The sequence below is a fragment of the Galeopterus variegatus genome, unplaced genomic scaffold (genome assembly GCF_000696425.1).
Source record: "Galeopterus variegatus unplaced genomic scaffold, G_variegatus-3.0.2 Scaffold158, whole genome shotgun sequence".
Lineage (NCBI taxonomy): Eukaryota > Metazoa > Chordata > Mammalia > Dermoptera > Cynocephalidae > Galeopterus > Galeopterus variegatus.
In genome coordinates this window covers 270,614-276,777 of record NW_007726269.1, presented here as the reverse complement: position 1 = coordinate 276,777, position 6,164 = coordinate 270,614, and the positions used below count along the sequence as shown (strand labels likewise).

Here is a 6,164-nt window from a genome sequence, read left to right as displayed (position 1 = left end):
AACAGAGAGGTGAGACAACCTAAGGAATGGGAGAAAATATTAGCAAACTATGCATCCAACAAGGGATTAATATCCAGAATATACAAGGAACTCAAACAACTGAACAATAAAAAAAAAAAAATCAAGTAACCCAATTAAAAAATGGGCAAAGGAGCTAAATAGGCATTTCTCAAGGAAGGATATACAATTGGCCAACATACACATAAAAATGTTCAACATAACTAAGCATCAGGGAAATGCAAATCAAAAACACGTGAAGATATCATCTCAGGCCAGTTAGACTAGCCATTATCAAAAAGAGAATAACAAATGCTGGAGAGGATGTGGAGAAAGGAAAACCCTCCTACACTGCTGGTGAGACTGTAAATTAGTGCAGCCATTATGGAAAACAGTATCGAGGTTCCTCAAACAAGTACAGATAGAACTGCCATACAATTCAGCAATCCTGCTGCTGGGTATAATATCCAAAGGAATGGAAATCACCACATCAATATCTGCACTCCTACGTTTATCACAGCTCTGTTTACAATAGCCAAGAATTGAAACCAACCTAAATGTCCATTGACAGATGACTGGGTAAGGAAAATGTGGTGTGTGTGTGTGTGTGTGTGTATATATATATATATATGGTGTATATGTATACACACACACACACACACACACACACACAATGGAATACTACTCGGCCATAAAAAAGAATGAAATTCTGCCATTCACAGCAACATGGATGAACTTAGAGAAAATTACCTTAAGTGAAATAAGCCAGACACAGAAAAAATAGCGCATATCCTCAGTCATATGTCAGAGCTACAAAAATAAACAAATAAATTTTTAAAAAAGAAAGATGCAACAATCACAATAATTTGTTAAACTTTCAAAAGGAGAGAATGGAACTGAGGCCATCAGAGGTGGGAAAGGGGAAGGGGTAGGGGGGTTAGCAAGAAATTGGTAAAGAACCACAAAAAATGATTACGTTTTTTTAATGTCAAATATACTAATAATCTTTATTTGAGCATCATATATTGCACACAGGTATTGATAGTCAATGCTGTACCCACAGATATGTACAATCAATTGTTTCAATAAGTAAATAAATAATTCATTTTAGTGAACATAAATTTACATTTTTCATAAACATTATGCAGCAGTAATGCTAGTGTGAGTAATCAGTAAACCAATATAAGACGTTGAGGAAATTCAGATTAATCTCTTCATGAGAGAACAAATTTAAATGTTATAAAAAATAAAATACATACCTGTATTTTATTCAACACAGATAAATCAAAGAAAAGATATATAATTGCCTTTTCTTTTTTAAACCAAAGTTATTGATCAAGCTTCATTTCTCCAAAGATTCACCTTAATTATATATACTTGGGTTCTTAAAACGCTTCTGACCTAGTAGTTTTGTAAGAAGGGCTTTTTTTCTTAAAAGTCTAGCTCATTTAANTGTCCTAAATTATAGACACACACACACATAGAAAACTATCACTTCAGTTTTACAACCCCAATCTCACGTAGAAAGCAAAGAAACACAAAAATTTACCAACCTGGATCTCAAATAGAAATCACTCCTTCCCAGTGGGCACAAAAGTCTTAATTAATTTGATTTCACAAAAGTCAGAGAGAATAACAAACTGAACTCTCTTTCACCTCACTTTTACTAATGACTAGATATCCATCACTCAACAGATATTACAAGATGCTTAGATTGTAAAACCAAACTCCCAATCATTGCTGCTACCGATGTGGAATAATTTATGAGGAATGCACAAATCAGAAACAAAAACAAAAATTTTTTAATCAATAAAAAGAAAAAGTTGAAGAGTAAACTTAGTTCTATAACCACTTGAGATTTACTCTAAGAGCCAATAAAAGATGTTCATGGGCTTAAAAAACCCATGAAGTACATTTCTATAGCCATATAAATACATGTCTATAGCCATAATGAAAGTACAGTTTGGCTCCATCGTATGAATTCAGTTGGGCATCTCCATGGAAGCTTGAGATTTCCGGTGTTAGAGTATAATTTTCAAAAAAGTAAAAACATGTTTCTACTGCAAATATAAAATAAACACATGTTAAAGTATTATTCACCTCACTAATTAATGAGGGAACCAGTAAGATGTTAAAAACAATTCAAAGAGCATTTGAGAAACTAGCCATATACTAATAAAGAAATGTTAGGATAGGTTCACAGGATTAGATACAGAGCTGATTGTCTTACAGAACAATGATTCATAATCTGTGGGGGTATCTGGTCCACCAAACAGAAATTATTTGCATCTCTACAAAAAATTACATGTCAACCTCTGACCCTACAGAATTGTAAAACACCCCAATCAACAGAAAGTCAAGCCCAGAACAGTAGTGAAGAATATCCAGTAACGTCTTTTGCCTGTTTCCAAGTTTTGAACATTTTTTCCACAGGAATGAGATATTGCCAATATTGCATGAGGCATTATATTCATAATAAAAAAACTATTTTTTCATCTGAAATTCATAATCAAATCATATAAAATTGTATTTTATCTAGCAACCATAACCACAGGTAAAAAAAAAAAAACTTTATCAAGTCTCTACAGTTCGTTGTCAACACTGTTCATATCTTTGCCTAGATAATAAATACTAAATGGTATTTCCACTGCACTGCTATTCTTTCTATTTACCACTGTAGGGCGCACATAACTCGTCGTCTACCGGATGTGAGGGAGTGAAGAAACCACGTGAGCGTTTCTGCACGCGATCCGCTAGGGGACGGTTCAAGAACCTCTCGGATTTCGCAACCGGATCGGCTCACTCGAGCCCTAAGCAGCCGTGCGCACGCGCGGAACTGCTCCCAGACCAGACCTGGACTGCGCAGGCGTTCAAGTGAGCGCGCAGACATTATTGGTAGGACTTATGGGAAAGGAAAGGAAGCGGGTGGGGCCGCTGGGAGCGCGCACGCGTCGTGGCCTGGGCCGGAGGCTGCGGGGGTTTCTTCAGCCTGGCCGGCTGCGCATCTTGCGCATCTGGCGGTGAGTGGAGATGCCCAGCCGGGGGGCGCGCCAGGAGGACAGCACTGTGCTGGTCCCCTCCGACAACTCGACCCCAGACAAAGAGTCTCTTAGCAGCAAGGTGAGTATGGGATGCGACGAGAAGGCTCCGGCCCGGGACCGGGCGCCACTGGAACCCCCAGGCGGTCTGCCGGAGGCAGCGTGGGGCCTGGCTCGGCCTCGGCGTTGCCCTGCTGCTTTGCCCTTTTCCTTAATCGCACTTGACAGCTACGGTTAATCTTTCCCTTTCCCAAGAATAGGTGCGATAGGGGAGATCCTGAAATTTGCCCCGAGGTAGACCCACGTGGCAGTGGGGCGGAGTTTTGGTTGTTTTTTTCCCCCCTACTCTTTAAACTTTTAGAAATACCGTCCACCCCAAATCTGTTCAGCCGCGGATGTTCTCCATCCAGTTATGCACGCCAGAAACCTGGGGCCGTCCTTGACGTCCAGTACGAAGTACTATCCGTTCTATCTCTGAAGCTCATTTCAAATATGTCCCTTTATCACCGTATACGCTCTTACCACCCCAAACAAGCCACCGTCATCTACCATCGTAACACCCCCGCTAAGGCTTCCTAACCGGTCTTTCCTCATCTCGCTTGCTACTTTCTGCTCTACTCTTCACTTCAGCCAGAGTGATCCTAAAACACTCATCTGATTGTCACTCCTCTACCAATAAGAAGGTGGGAGGGAGCCATTGTAGTATAAATCTTAACTGTCATAAACTGAGAAAACCTTTAAAAATATATGGTGATGGTGGGGTGTATGGCCTTTCAGGTATTAGTGTCCTAGATTCTACTTTGGTTCTGTCCCAAACACAGTGACATCTTGGGCAGGTCTCTTTAACTCTTTCTTTATCACAATTTTCTTCTTTGATGTAAAGCTAAATGTATACCTGCCATTCCTAAAATGAATGAGAAAGTGCTGTACGCACATAAATCTCAAGGTACAAATTCACCCTTGGAATTCAACTTAATCAGACATTACTACAACTGGGGAGACAGAAAGGTGCACATTCATGGCGTTGGGGGTGGATTTTCAAAATGCTCACAGCCCACTCTGATTACTACCATAGCACGCCATTTATACTGATGCTTAGCAGATTCCTGGGGTGTGAGATACCACAAAGATTATAAAAGCGTACTTTTAGAGGCACTAGTGATACTATGCAATCAATCACGTTTACAAAATAACTACAGTTACTCAGAAGAGTTAAAAAGAAACTTAGTTTTCACTTAGTTGAGCCCTCTCCTGCTAACAAAAAATGAAGCCTAGTTCGACAGTGCCAGCGCTATGCGAGTCTTTGAGACACAGAGGAATAATGCAAAGATGGAAAGTGGTAGGTCTTACTGCCCCAAAGTAGGTATTTAGTACTACTTGCTTGATCTGAATGTCTGACTGCACCATTTAGTACATAAATCATGAGAAGCACTGACAATTGTAAAAAAATAGCCCACCCCTCATTCCATTTGCTTTTTGTTTGTTTGTTTGTTTAAGCTAAACCACAATTTAAAATAATTAATTGAAAGATCGATATTACTTTTGGTGCATATTGTCTACTTTTAATAAAAGGTATAAAATTAGTAAGTGTGGCCCTTGGCATGAACACTGGTTACCAACACCAAACCCACTGTCTGGGCTCGGTGGGTTGCCTAACACTGGCAAGTCCAATCACTGTTTTCTCCAACTTTTCTCCCACCTTTCAGACTGCTATTGAAAAGAATCTGTATGTTCACAGACTGCCCATTTTGATATTCAGTACATAATAGCCCTTTATTCGTTCTTTCTAATTTCATTTTATTTATTTGGCAGCTAGACAGTATAGGGATCCAAACCCTTGACCTTGGTGTTATCCACACCACACTCTACCGAGTGAGCTAACCAGCCAGCTCCTCTAATTTTAAAACACTTAAAGGAGTCTCATTGAGCATACTTTGAAAACCTTTGATTTAAGAAGTTTGTTGTTTGTTTGTTTTTCCAATAGATTAAAGAACAAAAAATTGTTGTGGATGAACTTTCTAACCTGAAGAAGAATAGGGTGAGTTATTAGAAGAATTCTAAATAGTATGTGGAAAGTTTGGTTATTTATATTAACTATTTGTTAAAGTTATCAAAATCATATATATATAAGATTTACATCATACTTACATTAAAATTTACAATACTTAAGCATCTTTTTGGTTAAAATGCAAAAGTGAAGTGTCCAGGATTTTTTAAAAAATGGATAGATAGATAGATAGATCTCATAGTTGAAGATGTCTTTTCACATACCATTCACATGACCTTTGAAGTAAATAATACTAATTGTATTTTGGTATTTTGGAGCTGTAATCACTAATGATATTTATTTTATACTTGAATTTGGTGTTTTCTTTTGAAGTAAATGAAATTTAAGTACACTGAGAAGAGAGGACACTATTTCTTTAAGTGAATGTGAATAATTATTGAACAAAAAAAGGATAAATTGCTTCCCTTCCCCCCCAAAAGTTTACATATATCTTCTAAATGCTTAACATGGTTATTTAATGCCATTTCCATTAGTATATTCATAAACAATCAAGCTACTGCTTCGTGTGTAGTTATACTTCAAAAATTTACATTTTAAAGTTCAGGAAGAAATGATTTTGAGTTGTTTAAAGCATTTTAAAGATGTGATAGCTGACAGGTTAGACATTTCTGATATTGTCACTTGTGGAATATTAAAAGTTAAGGCACAATTAATACAAACTTTTTGGAGGGCAAATTGGCAGAATGTATCAAAACCTTAATACTGTGTAACTCTTTGACCTAGCAGTTCCAGTTTATAGTAATTGATACTTAGAAAAGAATTGCTGGTGTGCACAAAGATTTAGTTACAAAGATGTTTATCACAGCAATGATTCATAATAGGAGTTGGTAACACCTTAAATGTCTAAAATTTGAGGACTGAGCAAATAAACTATAGTATGTTATACCCATACAATATAATGTTTAAAAGAACACTTGTTGATTTAAAAAAAAAAAAGTTGGGCCGACCCCGTGGCGCACTCGGGAGAGTGCAGCGCTGAGAGTGCAGCTGCGCTCCTGCCGCGGGTTCAGATCCTATATAGGGATGGCCGGTGTGCTCACTGGCTGAGCGCGGTGGGGGCG

At 38.1% G+C, this 6,164-nt stretch overlaps 1 protein-coding gene across 1 annotated transcript in view; it reads left to right on the top strand.

The window, feature by feature from the left end:
- Window positions 1–2,317: 2,317 nt before the first annotated feature.
- The window catches only part of ANKAR (ankyrin and armadillo repeat containing), an 85,786-nt gene continuing 81,939 nt past the window's right edge, over window positions 2,318–6,164 (top strand). The window contains exon 1 of the mRNA XM_008593428.1: window positions 2,318–2,328. The gene's annotated coding sequence lies outside the window, so the exon portion shown is untranslated. The remainder of the gene's footprint in view (window positions 2,329–6,164) is intronic.